Source organism: Ursus maritimus, unplaced genomic scaffold (genome assembly GCF_017311325.1).
Source record: "Ursus maritimus isolate PB19 unplaced genomic scaffold, ASM1731132v1 scaffold_25, whole genome shotgun sequence".
NCBI lineage: Eukaryota > Metazoa > Chordata > Mammalia > Carnivora > Ursidae > Ursus > Ursus maritimus.
The window spans coordinates 40,793,604-40,812,758 of NW_024425008.1; positions in this window are offsets into that span (position 1 = coordinate 40,793,604).

The window sequence follows — 19,155 nt, forward strand, 5'->3', positions numbered from 1 at the left end:
CAGTGGCATACTTGACAGAACTTGAAAAAATAATTCTACAATTTATATATAGCCACAAAAGACTCTGAATGGCCAAAGCAATCTTGAGAAAGTACAACAAAGCTGGAGGTATCATAACCCAATTTTGAACTACACTACAAAGCTATAGAAATAAAAACAGCATGGTACTGACACAAAAAACAGACACATAGATCAATGGAACAGAATAGAGAGCCCAGAAATAAATCCAGATTTATAGTCAATTATTCTGTGAGAAAGAGGAGTATACAGTGGGGGAAAAGACAGTCTTTTCAATGAATGTTGCTGCGATAACTGGACAGCTACGTGAAAAACAGTGAAAGTGGACCACTTTCTTATACCATACACACAAACTCAAAATGGACTAAAGACCTAAATATATGACCTGAAAACAGAAAACTCTTAAAAGAAAACATAGGCAGTAACTCTTAAACATTGGGCTTAGCAATATTTTTCAGATATGTCTCCCCAGGTAAGAGCAATAAAAGCAAAAATAAGCAATTGAGACTACATCAAACTAAAAAGCTTTTGCACAGTAAACTGTCAATAAAATGAAAGTTCAACCTACCGAATGGAAGAAGATATTTGAAAATGATATAGCTGATGAGGGATTAATATCCAAAATATATAAAGAACTTATATAACCCAACACCAAAAAACCCCAAATAATCCAATTAAAAAATGGGCAAAGGACCTGAATAGACATTTTTTCAAAGAAGACATACAGATGGCCAACAGACACATGCAAAGATGCTCAACATCACTCATCATCAGGGAAATACTAATCGAAACCACAAAGAGGGATTACCTCACACCAGTCAGAATGGCTGGTATCAAAAAGACAAGAAAGAACAAGTGTTAGAAAGGATGTAGAGAAAAGGGGACCCTTGTGCTCTGTTGGTGGGAATGCAATTTGGTGCAGTCACTGTGGAAAATGGTATGGAGGGTCTTTCTTCATAAAATTAAAAATAGAACTACCCCATGATCCAGCAATTGTACTTCCAGGTATTTATCTAAAGAAAATGAACACACTAATTCAAAGAGATATAAGCACTGCTATGTTTATTGCAGGATTACAGCTGACCCCTGAAGAACCCAAGTTTGAAATGTGCAGGTCCTCTTCTATGTGGATCTTTTGTGATACAGTACAGTAGTATAAATGCACTTTCTCTTCCTTATGATTTTTTAAATAACATTTTAAATGTTATTTTAAATAATATTTTAAATAACTCTTTCTTTTCTCTAGCTTACTTTATTGTAAGAATATAGTATATAATATAATGTGCAGAACATAAAAAAAACAGCTGTTAGTCAGCTGTTTGTGTTATCAGTAAGGCTTCTGGTCAACAGTTGGCTATTAGTAGTTAAATTTTTGAGGAGTCAGAAGTTAAATGTGGATTTTCAACTGTGTAGGGAGTCAGCACCTCTAACTGCCATGCTTTTCAAGGGTCAACTGTATTTACAAGATATGAAAGCAACCTAGGTGCCCATCAATAGATGAATAAAGATATGGTATATATACAAATGGAATATTAATAAGACATAAAAAAGAACGAAATCTTGCCATGCATGACAATATGGATGGACCTGGAGAGTATTACACTAAGTGAAATAAGTCAAAGAAAGACAAATGATTTCACTTACATGTGGAATCTAACAAATAAAACAAATAAACAAACAAACAACCTAGTAACAAACTCATAAATACAGAGAGCCCACTGGTGTTGCCAGAAGGGAGGAGCGTGCGGGATCAGCAGAGTAAGGGAAGGGCATGAAGAAGTACAACCTTCCGGTTATACAGTAAGTAAGTCATGGGGATGAAAAGTACAGCACAGGGAATACAGTCTCTCCTATTGCAATACCTTCACGTGGTGATGGGTGGTAACCGTGCTTATCATGGTGAGCATTTTATAATGTGTGGAAGCGGTGAATCACTGTTGTGCACCTACAAGTATCGTAATAGTGTATGTCAACTGTGCTTCAATGAAACATTGTACAAAGTCACACCCTAGTAAGTGGTAAAGTCAGGAGTGTAACCTGAGACCACTGTTGAGCCTGTGTCCTTCATCACCGTGCCATGTGGCCCTTCATTTTGTGCCTGGCACCCTTGCCACATGTGGATGGAGTCGCTAGGCCCAGCGAGTTTAAATGAGTCGTTCAGGTTCAAACTGCCAGGATTTGTCAAAGTCAGATTTTCGGACGCTGACTTCAATACTCTTTCAACTTGAAATACCATAAATTAAAGCAAACACTAACTTGGTTATGGGGCAGACAGTCAATATTTTTAGAGTGTTTATAGAAAGGAAGTAATTTTGGCCTGGCAAAGGAGCAAACTGAAGGTAGTTTTACATTCCTATTTCAAAAAGAATCATTCAAATTGGGAAAATTCCCATGGTGCTGGATCACTCTGTGGGATAGTCAGAGAGAGCTAACCCCTACTGCTCCCACTCCAGCCCTTTTAAAAGCAACTTTTGTAGATTATCTCACTGGGCTTGTTGCCTTCTGAGTCTGTTGCACAAAATTGCTTGGTGTTTGGCAAGATTTGACTGGCAAGAAAGCATCTGTGTGGTTAGCCTTGTGTCTGACCCTCACTGGGAGGTTAAGGCCAGTTTTTATATCTGAACCCTCACATCCCGTCCACCTCCATTCTTCTTGGCATGATAGAGAGTGCAGCCATGAGGAGAGGAGCCAAAGTGGGCCGGACCATGCCATGGTTGGGGGGTTCTGGAGTCACTCTTCCTGCATTCAACTCCCATGCCCATCGTGCTCTGGTAAATGGTCTTGGATTCTATGCTTTAGTTTTCTCATCTGTGAAATGGGTGTCTGAGTCAATTTGGGCTGTTATAACAAAGCACCATAGACTGAGTGGCTTATACAACAATGACATTTATTTCTTAGCTCTGGAGGCTGGAAGTCTAAGGTCAGGGTGCCAGCATGATCAGGGACTGGTGAAAACACTCTTCGGAGTTGCAGACCGCTGACTTCTCCTTGTATCCTCACATGGCAGAAAGAGGGAGAGAGCTCTTTGGTGTCCCTTTCATAAGGGCACTAATTCTACCCTCTACCCTCATGACCTAATTAACTCCCCAAGGCCCTACCTCTTAAAAACCATCACACTGGGGGTTAGGATTTCGACATACGAATTTTGGGGGATGCAAACATTCAGTCCATTGCCACGGGGAGTAAGGGTTTTGCCTTATGTGGATCGACAAGATGATGCATTCAAGGGCACAGACTTCGAAATGGTTCACACTAAACGCTTGGTAGAATTTAGCTCCAGGTTTTAAAGAAAATGACTGAAGGACAGAGTGTCTGCGTAAAGTTCTTGTTGGTTGTGAATTGTCTAGTCCGATTTTCAGCAGTGCCTGCTTACACTGAATTTCCTTAGCGACAGGGACTCGAGGGAACCAGGCAGCAATAAGGTTTTGAAGTGAGAGGCCCAAGTGTAAGACGCAGAATTTGGCTTCAGAGTTCCTGAGAAGCAGCAGGATCCTTGGGTGGCAGAGCTCATTAAAAGCATAGTTATGACCACCCCTCCCTCATTCTTGGAAAAAGTCAATGGTGGCTCTTGGGAAATGTTTCACAACAACCCGTTTTTAATTTTTTCTTCTCACATTCATGTTTTTCTGCTCAGAATTAAAAAAAAAAGTCCTGCTATAGCCATTTGATTTCACCGCAGGTTTTTTTTTTGGGGGGGGGGTGAGGGGGAGGTGATGGTGTCAGGCTAGTTCATTCCATATCTTGCTGGTGGTGAGAAGCCAGCTGCTTTCTCCAAGGTGAAGGAAGGAAAGAACGAGACTCTGTGTCCACCCCCTCCTCCTCCCAATTACATGGTTTCTCTCTTTTTATATGTGGGCTCCATAGCCTACATGGGGCTCAAACTCATGACCCTGGGATCAAGAGTTGCATGCTCTACCGACTGAGCCAGCCAGGCACTCCATGTTGTCTCTCATTGCATGGCTACCCTGGAGGCATGTGGCTCTAGACTGTAAGCATCCAGGAAACAGGGTGCCAGGGGCCTGAGAAGCTGCAGGCAGGAAGGAGTAGTTCAGACAAGGCTGAAAAGGCTGGTGTGAGAGGCAGAGTGGAGGACAGTGAGAGATAGAGCCACAAGACTTTGTCTGAGAGGTGGGGGGAAGGGTAGGCTACTGCCAGAAAGGGACTAGCAGGAGCAGCATGGCCAAGAATCTGCACTGGAGCTTCACTATGCGAATGTGGCTGATTCCCAACAGGTTTTCTCCCGGGTCCATTCCCATTCTACATCTGTTTCTGGAGGTGCAGGCCCAAGTGCCTTCTTTGAATTTCCCATTGGCTGTTGAGTTTTAACAGCAGTTCACAGTCTGAGTCCTTTCTTCTGTCTCCTTCCTAAGCTCATCATCATGATTTGACACATCAGTTACTCCTGTTTTTCAAGTATATAAATGAAGCATAAATAAGCTTCCTGATGAAAGAGCACCGGACTGGGGGGCAGGAGCTCTGGCACTGTCCCCAGTTGTGTGATCCTGCTGTCACTGTAGGGGAAGCTTTGGTACATCAACCAGACCCCCCTCTAAGGGCTGACACCCCATTTCCCTAACTGCTGGGACTAGTGGCTGCTGGTGGCAGCTGAATCCGTCTGTAAGAATTGCCCTTGACCTAAGGCAGTGGTTCCTAATGGGGGCAATTTTGGACACACTTGGTAATGTCTAGAGACATTTTTGTTTGTCACAACTGAAGGGTGGGGTGCTACTGGCATCTAGAGGGTAGAGGCTAGTGATGCTGTCCTACACCCTTCAATGCCCAGGATAGTGTCCACAGTAAAGAATCAGCTAGCCCAGAACGTCAGTAGTAATCAGGCTGAGAAACACTGCCCTAAGAGAGCCACTTTACCCAAGACAGATCCCCATTCCCAGAAGTAGCCTGCAACCTATGACAGCTTTTTGGTGGGGTACATAGTTCTGGCCCCTTGCTTCATGCTTTAATTTAGGACCAATTCAAACAGGCTATCCCAATTCAGAAAGGCTCCAGGGCTCTTCATGGGATTAGTTGAGCTCCTTGCTATGACTGCATCACCATCTAATGTCTCTGCCCTGTCCTGCTGGTTTCTTCATGCTATCGACTATTTGGACCTCTCCCCTCCCTAAATTCATATGTTGAAACCTAAAGCCCAATGTGATGATATTAGAAGATGGGGCCTTTGGGAGGAGCTTAGGTTATGAGGGTAGAACCCTCATAAATGGGATTAGTGCTCATATAAAAGAAACACCCCCCCCCCCGAGCTCCCTAGTCCCTTCCATCGTATAAGGACACAGCAGACAACAGCTGTCCAAGAATGAGGAAGCGGGTCCTCACCAGACACTGAATCTGCCAGCACCTTGATCTGAGACTTACCAGCCGCCAGAACCATGAGAAGTAAGTGCTGTTTGTAAGTCATAGTCTATGGTATCTGGTCATAGCAGCTCAAACAGACTAAGACTGCTCACAGGTGATGAGGAACACTTCCCAGTAAACCTTCCACATACAAACAAATCTCTATCTCAGAGTCAGTTTTCCCAGGGTGCTCAAACCAAGACAGTTGGTATCAAAACCAATCTTCAGAAGCAGCCTGAATATTATACCTCTCCTCTACTTGTTAAAACTGAGGGAGATTTCATTTCACTTATCAACTTCCATTAGTAATGTTTGCAGAAAAGAGTACAGTCTCTTCTCCCATCGTCACATAATACAAATGTTATTGGGACATAGGTTGCCTGCATGTTAGTTAAGCTTGGTAATATGGCCATATTCTGGCCAATGGGAGGTAAGTTGTTCTGATGTGTGCAACTTAACCTGGCCACTTATGGAAAAGGATCGTATCTTCCTCCTTCCATCTTCCCGTTTCTACTGGCTGGACTGCAGATGTAATGGTGGAGGTGGGAACAGTCATCATAAAAGCCTGATGTTGAGGGTGTCAGAGTAGCAAAATAGAAGACTTGGTCCCTGATGACTGTGGTGTCACCACACAACCTATGGGCCACTTTTCAGGACTGTTATGTGAGAAACTTTCTTCTCGCTTAAGTTAACTATGTTTTGGAACTCTCTTTTATAGCAGTCAAACCACTATGTAAGCTATGTATGTCCTTAGCATAATAAAACGATGATAATAAAGGCCATAAAAAGATGCCTTAATTTTGGTAATGAGTTTCACTAATCACATTTTTAATTTCCAGTCTCAAGATCAATCACATAGTTTTACGATTCATTCTTTATTGTCTACACAATAGGGAAGAGTAACTGTTCCAACCTATAATAGAGAGTGGGGTTGAGAGTGAGGGTAAGTATATCAGAATTCCCTAAAGAATTGTTTCGAGAATACCCATACTCAGGTCTCTCTTCTACAGATTATAATTTGCTCTTGGGATGGAGTATGTTTTGGGTTTGTGTTTTGAATACATAGGATAGAGTATAATACTGATGTGTTGGGCAGCTGGGTGGCCCAGTCGGTTAAGCATCTGACTCTTGATCTCAGCTCATGTCTTGATCTCAGGGTGGTGAGTTCAAGCCCCATGTAAAAAAAAAAAAAAAAAGCAAAACCAAAAACCAAAACAAAAACCCTTGCCCTCTATAGGAAGCACGAAGTAGAAACTCAGCAAATATCTTTTGAATAAATTAAATTTCTGGGGCTGTTGGTATACTACATGTTATGAAATTTCTTCTTCTTTTTTTAAATTTTAAAGCTAACAGCCCCTCATGAGAACTCAGAAGGCAGGCCTATGTTCCAAGGCCATGAGGATATAAAGCCTAGCAAATTTGTGAGTATCCAAGAGGTAAAGAAAAAGCTAGGTAGAACTTGCCATTTACTTTTAACAGGTGTATTTTTAGGTGGCATTTGAAGTCTGAAATACCTCAGGGAGATTGAGCCGTACTAAAATAGGGAGGTGATTGTGTAGGCAGACATTGTAGGCGTGTTACGTGACCCTATCATTTTGGCCAAAGATTCATTGGGTGCTTATATAAAATATTTATAGGTGGGTGACATTTGGCTAGGACTTTTAAATAGCCTCTAACTCTGTGGACTTTAACTTAGCGTAGAAGTGTCAGTACATATTGATTAAATAGTGTGTCTAGATATTCCAAACAGCTATGTAAATCCAGACCGGGAAGGAATCAGCATCCTACCGCTACACAGAACTCTATTTATGCCTCTTGATGAGCTCAAAGAATGAGATGGGGGAGGGGGTGGGGTGATGCTGAACAAAGCAAGAGTTTCTGCTCGGGAGCTCATTTGCCCCGGGGCCTCTGCTGCTGGTGTTCCCCCCAGAGCTCCTGTCAGGGCTCCTCTACGGTTTCACCGAGCTGAGGCCAAGAACGCCTCAGCCTACAGCTAGAGAGAAGGAAAAAAAGACCCTTTCTCTTCTTAGATTCAGTGACAAGTTAAACTGACAAGAGACAAATTAACAGGAGAAAGGAAACAGTTTATTTACACATGTCACACGCATCCATGTGGAAGAACTTCAATGATGAGAAATTCAAAGAGGTGGTTAGGCTTGGGGGTTTATATACTGTTTTAACAAAGAGCAATAAAATTGTCGAGAAGTGATAAGAGAAAGAAAAAGACATTTAGGCCCTCAGGGGCAGCAAACTATGGGAAGGCACGTATATGGGGGAAGCTAATGGAAGATGAGGGTTGTTTGGTAAGATTTCTCGTGTAGATCCCTCTAAGGTCTGTCTCCGGGCTGATTAAGAGTCTAGAGTCTCTGGTGATTAAGAATTCTGCTCTTCCTGCTGGGAGAGAGGAGAATGTGGAACCCTGCACAAAGGGAAATTCATGCCCTGACTTTAGGCAAATAGAAGGAGCACAGAAGGTGTGTGTGTCCTTTCTCAACTAGGTTCGGCTCAAAATAATCCTCAAGCCAAAGTGACACATTTTGGGGTGACATATTCTGATCCTCTTCACAGCCCATAGAGCAGGAGATAGACAGAAGCCCAGGTATTAGGTCACTTTGAAGCCTGTGGGTGTGTCCTCTCCTTCTTCCTTAACATCATCCTGCTACGTTGTTCTTAGGCTTTTTCATGACCCTACTGGATCCCCGAGCCTCTCTGTTCCTCAAGAGCATTTAGCTTCATCTCTTCTTGCTAACAGTCTCAAATCTTTCAGTGTTTGAATAAGTTCAAAAATCTTAAGAGAAGGAAATTGGCTTATCTTTGCCTGCCAGTCTAAGTCTTACTAACTCCCCATGGATTCATTGCCCTTGGGTCAGTGACCACCTGCCCAAGGATCACCTCCACCCCACATCCCACCAGCCGTTCCCAGTAAGGGTTAAAGGAAGGGAACTGTTAGTTTAGAAGAGGAAGTTGGGCCCTTCTAATGATTTGTGCAATTCCCAGAGAAAGGCATTCTTATTTTTCAGAAATCAAATTCCACTGTGTCATGGAGAAAACTATTTATTAAAGGGTCTGCCTTGAAAGTTACGTGCAGTTCTATAAGCGGTCTGTAAAGTTGGTTGAAGATGGTCTTTGTTGATTTTTCTCATATTTATTGGCTTTGGAGGAGATTAAGATATAAATTCCAGGCTCTTGTGACGTATGCAGAGATCTTACGAGGGAAAGCAGGGTCGGCCAGCCTTTTAGTATTTTAAGAATGTGGAATGCTCAATGGGAAAGGTATTAGAGTGAAGAAATTCCATACTTTAAGTTGGGGTGCCTGGTTGGCTTGGTAGTTTGGGCCACTGACTTTTGGTTTCAGCTTTGGTTGTGATCTCGGGGTGGCAATATCGAGCCTGGCATAGAGCTCAGTGCTTAGCAGGGAGTCCACTTGGGTTTCTATCCCTATCCCTTTGCCCTCTCCCTGGCTTGCACTCTCTATCTCTCTAAAATAAATAAAATCTTTTAGAAAATTCCATATTTTAGGGATAATGAGAGTAGTCTCATGGAATTATCATGGTAATTAAGTGAGGTAACTCACTTAATACACCTACCATTTATTAGATGATCAGTCCATGCTGGTGGTTATTCCTTGTGGGGGTCAAAAGACTTAAAACTGAGAGCACGTATTACATGGAGCACTGGGTGTTATACGCAAGCAATGAATCATGGAACACTACATCAAAAACTAATGATGTGCTGTATGGCGACTAACATAAGAAAAAATTAAAAAAAAAAAAGACTTAGAAAACATTTGTCCTTGAGTGGTTTGGTTATTCTCTTTCATTGTTTTACCTGGTCGATTTCTGCCATGAAAAAGCACAATTTCTCCTACCATTGAGACATAAATATCCAATATCCAAAAGAAGCCTGAGCATTCTAAAAGCTTTTAATTTGCCCTTAGGTGCTTGGCCTTTACTGCTGGAAGCTTCCACCAGATGATTAGTAAGGTCTCAAATTATAATAAACATAGATAATATGTGCAAGCTTGAATGCAACTGGGAATGAACACACTTATATGTTTAACAAAAAAAACCGAGCAAGCATAAATCAACCTCACCTCGTATTTTGAAATTGCAAAATTCAGAATATCGTGTGGCCATTAAATGAATAAAGTCGTAGGGGAGGAAAAAAAGTCTTTTCCTCTACACTCTCAGGTTCAATAACTGAAGACTGCAAATTAAACTGACAAAAGGCAGATTAACAGTAGAAGAGATACGCAAAGATTATTTTTAATTTTATACGCACAGGGTCTCCACAGAAAAGAAGTGAAAACTGGAAGAGGCAATTAGACCTGGAGGTTTATGTACCATCTTAACAAAGAGCAATACATTGTGGAGAAATGACTAGGCAAAGGAAAAGGGGTTTGGGTTCCTTTTGGGGAAGTAAATTATGGGAAGGTAGATATAGGGGGGAAAGTAATGGTAGAGAAGGTTGTTTAGTAAGGTTTGTTTTTGCAGACTCATCTCAGTACCATTTCCCATCTCTGGTGATAGGGTTATTCTCCTCCTTTTGGTATGGGAGAGAGAGAGACACATTCACAAGCGAAATTTATGTCACCTTTTAAAAAATTTAATTAGAGAGAGAGGGGGGACAGGGAGAGAATCTCGAGCAGACTCCCACCATGGGGCTTGATCCCATGACCCTGAATCATGACCGGAGCTGAAATCAAGAGTGGACACTCAACCAACACAGCCACCCAGGTGCACCTATGTCACTCTTACAAAGGGAAATTTATGATCTGCTTTCAGCCTGACAGGGGGAGGGCACTGAGCTCATCCGGTGTCTGCTATCCCTCAAGTGCCTTCGACTCAGAACAATGCTTATTCTAAAGGGGCGTATTGTGGGGTGGCATGTTCTGATTCACTTCAAGGTATAATTTCTATGTATTGACATGGAAAGATGGCCACAAAGTATTAAGTTAAAAAGCAAATTATAAAACATATTTGTCATATGTTCCTGTTTTTATGAAACTGTAATAAGTATAACAAAATACATTTATTATACATAGAAAAACAGAAAAGTACGCAAACTTCATGGTGGTTCTCTGAGGGCATTATGGGGGACTTCCACTTTGTGCTAAAATATTTGAATGTCGTTGAATTGTTATAATGAAAAGATACTATTTTTGAAATTATGAAAACATGTTAAAAATAAATGAAACATGCAGAACAATCTATTTGAGGCAAATCTTGTAAAGCAGATAAGGTGATTAAGCACAAGTAGGGTGTCTTTTTTTACGGACTTAAGTTTAAATCAGCTCTTCTACCACTTGGTTTAGTGTTTCCAATATTTTGGTTACCTCAGGCAACTTTTATTGCTTATTACCAGATTTTCTATTTCAGTGTATCCTCAGCTTCTAGAATACAGGTGTTAAATATCATATTATTGGCCTTTTGGCTAGGCACTCTCCACGAGTGCTCTCAAACTAGTGTTTAACTTCTGTGTCTAAGCCATCTGCTTCCCAGTCCCTGGGTTCTCCTCTTCCTAGGGGTGGTTCGGAGAGGACTTTGAAGGAGTGTAAGTACCCTCTTTCTTGTGGAACTATGATTAATTCTTTGATTCTAGATTGCTGTTCTCTTTTTCAATGGTGCTCCCCAGAGCTCAAGGCAGTGTTGTAACCATCGAACTTTAGTGTGACTGGCTATTGAGGATTTGTTAAAATGCAGAGCCCAGAGTCCTAGCTCCAGTGATTCTACTTTGGTGGGTATGATGTAAGGCCCAGGAACCTGCACTTTAATCAGTGTCTTAAAAGGATTCTGTTCTGCCCCTGGGGTCCTATGCAGATGATTCAAGCACTGTGGTCAGGGAGGGCTCCAGGGTCCATTTGTTGTCAATCAAAATAGTTGATTTTATCTGTTTTGTAATTATGCATCTGGTAAAATTTTATTTGAGAAAATCTGTCTGTAGCTACAGGTCCAAATCTACCAAATATTCCCTTTGTATTATGATTTGGAAAGTCTTCCCCAACCCATGATTCCAAAAATAAACAAGCAAGTAAACAAACAAACAAAAAAATCTCCCTCCAAATGCCTTTATAGTCTTTTCTAGCTTTGTTATAGCTTCCTTTTTTTTACATTTGAAAGTATATCTAGAAAAAAAATAAGTTTATCTAGAATTTTTTATTTTTATTTTTTAATTTTTAAGATTTTATTTATTTATTTATTTATTTATTTGAGAGAGAGCATGCATGAGTGGGGGGTGGGGGAGGGTCAGAGGGAGAAGGAAAAGCAGACTCCCCGCTTAGCAGGGAACTAGACACGGGGATCAATCTCAGGACCCTGAGATCATGACCTGAGCTGAAAGCAGACGCTTAACCAACCCAGGTGCCCGTATTTTTTAATTTTTAAGTGTGGAGCCCATTGCAGGGCTTGAATTCACAACCCTCGGATCAAGACCTGATCAGAGATTAAGAGTCAGACAATCGATTGAGCCACCCAGGCCCCTCTAGAATTCCTTTTAAAAAGAAAAACCAATATTAGGTGTAAGGATTCACCTTAATTCTTATTCTAGATAATTTCTCAATTATATTAGCAGGACTTATTGAATAATCTATTTTTCCATAATTTGAAATGCAGCTTTTATTATATGCCACATTACCAACCTGAGTCTATTTCTGGGTATCTTATCCCCTTAAGATAGCGGCTATTCTTCTACTGCTAACTTTCTTTCTTAATTATAGCAGAGTCTATTATCCAGTAGAACAGTTTGTCTTCTATTACTCTTTGAATATTTTTCATATGTTGACTTATATTTAAAGGAATAGTTTTTGCTTGGTTCTAAAAAACTGAAATCTTAATTGTAATTTCATTCAATTTATAAATTAATGTGGTAGAGGGGAAAAGGAAAAAAAATGGCATTGAGTATTGAGTACACCCTTCCAGGAATACAGTATGGTTTTCAATGCAATCAATCCTCTCTTATGCCCCTCAATTAAGTTTTGTTATTCCCTCTTTTAGGATCCGTACATTTCTTGTCCAATGTATGGTACAGAAGCAGCACAGAAACATGGTAAAGCACAAAGTCAGATGCCGGAATTCAAAGTCTGTCTCCTTTTACCAATTATGGACTTTGAGAAATTCGCTTGTCTCAGTTTTCTTCTCTGTAAAATGGGGCGTTTTCTTCTCCGCACCTACCTCACAGAATTGCTTAATAAATAATACATACATGCAAAGCACTTAAAAATTTTCTGGCATTAGATACACTCTAAATTTCAAGTTAAGTGCTCTTTCTATGGGTGTAGTTGTTTCATCTGGAAGTTATTTATGTAGTGACCATAAGTGTATAGAACGCCAGTGAAGACCTTGAAATGAGAAACATGTAAGCATATAAAATAGATGGGTCAAAGAATAATTCAGATGACATCCATTTATAATAAAAACTTTCAACAAAGTGGGCATAGAAAGACTGTACCTTAACATAATAAAGGTCATACATGACAAGCCCACAGCTAACAGCATACTCAATGGTGAAAAGCTGAAAGCTTTTCCTCTAAGAATGGGAACAAGACTAGAATGCCCACTCTCACCACTTTTATTCAACATAATACTAGTCCTAGCCAGAGCAATTAAGAAAAAGAAAAAACGAAGGCATCCAAATCCGAGAGGAAGGAAAACTGTCACTATTTATGATGGCACAATATAGAAAACCCTAAAGAAATCACCAAAAGATTGTTAGAATAGATGAATTCAGTAAAGTTATAGAATACAAAATCAGCATACAGAAACCTGTGGTATTGCTATACATTAATACTGAAATATCAGAAAGGGAAATTAAGAAAACAATTTCATCAAAAAGAATAAAATACCTAGGAATAAACTTAACCAAGGAGGTAAAAGACCTGTGTATTGGAAACCATAAGACATTAATGAAGAAATATAAGAAGACACAAATATATGGAAAGATATTCTATGCTCATGGACTAGAAGAATTATTATTGTTAAGATGTCCATACTACCCAAAGCAATCTACAAATTTTATGCAATACCTATCACAATTCTAATGACGTATGAATAAGAATAGAGTTCTAAAATTTGTATCGGATCACAAAAGACCCTGACAGCCAAAGCAATCTTGAGAATAAGGAACTAAGTTAGAGGTATCATGCTCCCTGATTTCAAAGTACACTATAAAGTTACAGTGATAAAAAATGGCATGTTGGCATAAAAATAGACATACAGATCAGTAGAACAGAATGGAGATCCCAGGCATAAACCCACACATATAGGGACAATTAATCTATGACAAAGCCACCAAGAACATACAATGGAGAAAGGACAGTCTCTTTAATAAATGAAGTTGGGTATATTGGACAGCCACATGCCAAGGAATGAAACTAGACCACTATCTCACACTATAAATATAAATTAACTCAAAATGGATTACAGACTTGAATGTAAGACCTGAAACCATAGAATTCCTAGAAGAAAACCTAGGCAGTAAACTTCCTGACATCAGTCTTGGTGAGGTCGTTGTGGGTCTGAATCCAAAGGCAAGGGAAACAAAGAAAAGAAATGGGACTATATCCAGCTAAAAAGCCTCTGTACAACAAGGGAAACCATCAATAAAACAAAGAGGCAACTACTGAATTGGAGAAGATATTTTCGAACCATATATCTGATAAAGGATTAATACCCACAATATACAAAGAATGCATACAACTCAACAACAAAAAATAAACAATCCAATCAAAAAATGAAAACACTACTTCGAAATGATGTGCACCACTATGTTTACCATAACATTACTTACAATAGTGAAGATATGGAAACAACCTAAGTGTTCATTGATAGATGGATGGATAAAGAAGATGTGATATATTTATACAATGAAACACTATTCAGGCATAAAAAATAATGGAATTTTGACATTTGTGACTACATGGATGGAACTTAAGGGTATTATGCTAAGTGAACGGTCAGAGAAAGACAGATACCAATGATTTCATGCTTATGTGGAATGTAAACAAAATACAAAAACACACAAAATAAAACAAAAACAAACTCAGACACAGATTAGTGATTATCCGGGGGAGAAGGGGGTTGAATGAAATGGGTGAAGGGGGTCAACTGTATGGTAATGAATGGTAACTAGATTTGTGGTGGAAATCACTTTGTATACACACGGTATACACGCTGTAGTGTATACAGATATCCAACTATAAAGCTGTACACCTGAGATGTCTATAATAAAAAAATGAAAGGTTGTTTGAGTGATATAAAATTTGGAAATAGTGGTCATGGTTGTACAACATTGTGAATATAATTGATGCCACTGAATTATACACTTAAAAATAGTTAAAATAGAAACTTTTATGTTACATGTATTTTACCACAATAAAAAATAAGAAAAGGATGCTAGGAAAAAAAGAATAACTCAGAGGCAATCATTCACAGCACTGAGGATTTGCTGGTACTTACAAGGCAGAATAGCCTCTGTAAAGGCTGTCTCCTTGAACAAAGGCAAAGGAAGGGTTTATAAAAAGCTAAGTCTTCAACATTTCACAAGAGAAAGGGATCAGTTGATTTAGGCAAGTCTAGTTCAGGATTGGTTAGTATGCAATGGAACAGGCTGATTACTGCCTATTATGTTGTGGTTTTTCCAGGAATTTTGTGTTCCCACTAAAGCTCATCCTCTTTATTCAGGCTTTTATCCAGAACTAATTTTCTTTTATTTTAGACATTCTTTAGTCACTTGCTAGTCTGTGCGCCATTGTATAAATGATTATTATCACATATTCAACCGTGACTTTATTTTTGCCGTTTTAACCCAACCGACTCTGAACAACTCACCACTAAACCTTGTCTTATTCACCTTTGTCTCTGAGATGTCTTGACCAGATTCTAGCATATCCCAAGAACCCAACAAATGTTCTAGTAAATAATATTCCAGGCTGTACAAAAATTGGGGATGGGGGGGGTCTTTGAAAGTCACAGTACATTGACCATTGGAAATTAATTGATCCTAGTTCATTCAATCTCTGTAGATATCTGTGTCCTCATCTTAAAAGGAAGACTTTGGGACAGATCTACAGTTTTCAACACTAGTTACACATTAGACTCACCTGTAGGACTTAATCTCCAATGCCCAGGCCCCACTCCACACTGATTGGATCAGAATCTCTGGTACTGGTATTTTAAAAACCCTGCCTGTTTTCTGCTGTACAGCCACAGTGAGGTCAGCAGGGCAGGGCTGGGCTATCACATCTATGAGTGTGGGGAACATCTGATAATCTTCAAGTGCGGGAGAAGCAAATTAAAAATCTCTAGTCATCTGGGACCATCTTGTGTAGTAGCAAATATTTATACCTACTTTGGAAGTCCATGAGAGGACCTCGTTTCACTATGTACTTCAGGATGTAATTGCTGTCCATAATCTGATTCAGTAATTAGAGAATTGGTCAGTACCTTTTGGTAAGATTTACACAAAAATGCATGCAAAATTTTAAAAGATTTGATGCTTAATAGGATAAATTAGTTGTCTGGCAAAGCCACTTACATGGAATACTTCACGCTTCATGGATGCCTGGTCACTGAGCCTTACTTTGGTCACTTTCACATTTAAGTGTTCTGGTATGTTAGGAGGCTTTGGGATTTCTTGTTAAGGGATGGAGATTAAAATCAAACAAAACCGAAAACAAACAAACAAAGTCTTCCTTGCCACCATGACGACCTCCTTTCTCTGTAGCTCCATTTCTCTGCCCCTTCACAGAAAAACATCGCGACTGAGGTTTCTCCTGTCCTTATTTTCCACTCACTGTTTCATTCACTTTCATCTGGCTTCCTTCCCATCACGAGATGGAAGCCGCACTCGCAAGATCATTACCAGTGACCTCCAAACTAGCAGATACATTTTATCAGCTCACCTCACCTTTCGACAACTTTTAACTTTCTGTAACACTGCCTTCTGGTTTTCCTCCTCCTGCTGGCTTCTCACTGTCTCTTTTGCTGGCTTCTTCTTCTCAACCCGATGACTAAAATGTTGGAGTGCTTTGGGGCACCACCCTTGCCATCGGTTCTGTGAATTTTTGTTAGAAACAGAAGCTGAATATTCTGACTTGCCCTACCGCACAGCAGTTCGGTGGCTTAGCAGTGGTGTAATTTTATTGCAATTTTTCAAATTGCAACTCCAATTCTTCTGAACCAGAAGGATTATCTTCAGCCACTATGATAGCGCGTGAATGGCGCTGGGAATTTTGTCGCAGACACAATGTTTCTTAGTTAATTAAACCTACCATGACAACACAAAACAGCGCTTATATGTGAAACTTGGACAAAAGTCATTTCAATGACAATGTTGTTTGGATCGTAGGTAATGTGAAGCTCAAATATACTTTTGATGCTGCCTAAGTTAAAACAAAAAGCAAGATCTCCATTTCCACGCAAACTTGCAGCATGTAGGCTTTCTAAATTCAAACTCAGGTGCAAAGGAAATGTCTATGGTATGAAATCTCTGTACACTGTGCAATTTAGAAGCTTCTACCTAACTTCAATTGGGAGTGATTCATCGGCAATGCAGGGACATGCCAAGAAACAAATATCAGGAGAATAATCTAATAGAATTCCATAAATGCTTTCGGAGCAATTAATATGCTCAATGAAAATCACGTGCTTGTGGACTGATGTCAGTATTCGTCCGTATCTGTCTTTGTGAAAGACATTTTCAAAGACGAAATACATACGACCTCATTCTAGGTCAGCATTAACCTGAACATTGCAACCAATTTTATTAGAAACACAAAATCTGAGCCTCGGTTAAGCAAAATGTTATCCTCTCCCAAATAATTCTGTTCTTCTCATTAGTAGAACTGTATTACAAAAATTATTCTCAATTATATTTTGAATTTCATCAATAAAAAAATTGTGGAACTTTTCCCTTTCTTGTTATATTAGTACCTATATAATACCCTTGATTCTGCCTCTTGTTCCTTTATAGAATAATTCGCTGAGCCCCGGGCTAATCCACTATCATTATCATCATGCACAATTCAGAAGATTCCAGGCTATGGATGATCTGGCTTCTTCAACCTATTTCTTCAACCATCCTTGCCCTCTCTTCCTTGAACACATCCGTATTCCCCCCCTCAGGAGTTTTATACTTGCTGCATCTTTTGCCTGGAATACCTTTAAAGGTTCAGCCTTGGGGGCTGAGCCCCTAATCGATGGGGTCTGTACTAACTCCTGGCACTGAGTGCCATCACTGCTGAGCTGTGGAAACCCACACGTCCAGGGTCAGCAGTGTTGTGTGTGTGTGTGATAGTATTGTGAGAGGAAGGGAAAATACAGTGTTTTTCCCAGACAAGATTTGGCACAACCTAGCAATTAAGCATTAAAAGATGATTATTTCACACGCTTTTCTGATATGGAGATGGCTAGGTATTTGTGAGTGTAAGTTATTTACGTCCCTTGTTCACCAGCGTGGGGTTGCAAACACCTCACTCATGTTTGTTCTCCAAAGTACAGCAAGTTAATGTTTCCCTAATCAGTGTGAACCCCAGCCAGTCTCCCCGTGAGGCCCACCACCGTGGATACGACTAAAGGCCCTGGGCATGTCTCCTGGCGTCTTACCTTCAGTCCTGGTTGTCCTTTGGGCTTGCTGATGGAGCAGGTTCTTGGACTTGTACCGCAAGATGCAAAGGCTAGACCTTTGTTATTTCCAGGCGAGGACTAGAAGCATCGGTAGTGCCTAGAAGCTTGCTAGGAGTGCGGTCTTTATGCCACCCTAGCGTAATCGGCATCTACTTAACAAGGCTGCCAGGTGAATCTTGCGTCACGTCCATACCTGGATGCCGGTTAACTGGAAGGTGGTTCCAGCTGGTCGTTATTGCCACCATCCCCCGAGGATCCTCCAGAGACCTCTGCCCCGTGCAGCATAGCTGACTCCTGATGGTGAATGCTGCCCCATCGGCCCGTTCAGGGTCTGGGACGGGGCCGCGCCTCTCCCAATCTAAGTCACTCCACGGGTGGGGTGTAGCTCAGTAGAGGCCCAATGGCAACCTTTAGCAAAACCTGCTAATTTGGGGATTATAGAAAGTCATGGGACCTTACGCCACTCTCTTGGGCTGCCTCTACCATGGCCTGGGGCGGCTCGACCCCTATCTCCGAACAAGCTCAAGGCCGCAGCCTGCCCCAGAGTCCTGATCAAACCAACTCCTGGACGCGGGGAGAGAGGAAGAGAGTTTTTTCCTGACTTCATTCTTAGGACTGCTTGTCAGAGCTCTCATTTCCTGACCCAGCGTTGACCCTTCTCTAGGATGATTGACAGTGGGAACATCCATTCCCTTCAGGGGAAACCCCACCCCCACCCACGGGGGTGTGGTCTGACATATAATAGTTTGACATAAGCACATTCCCTTAAGTTCAGGTTATTTGGTCTTAAATAACGCCACATGTGGGATATCAACAGCCCTGGCAACTTTCTTGGCCGTTTCTTCTCATCAAAGTTCTGAAACTTGGTTGTCTAAACTCATCCTGGGCTACCTGGTTGTATAAGAATTCACTTGACATGTTTAAAGCTTGCGGAGAACAGGTTATATACTTACTTAAGGAGCCAAGGAAGAAAAGTCGTGATTAAGGAGAGCTGGCTGAGATATGAATAATAGTAAAGTGTGGTGAAATTTTCTCCAGATTTTTCTTTTCTTTTTTTTAAAGATTTTATTTATTTATTTGACAGAGACAGCCAGCGAGAGAGGGAACACAGCAGGGGGAGTGGGAGAGGAAGAAGCAGGCTCCCAGCGGAGGAGCCCGATGTGGGACT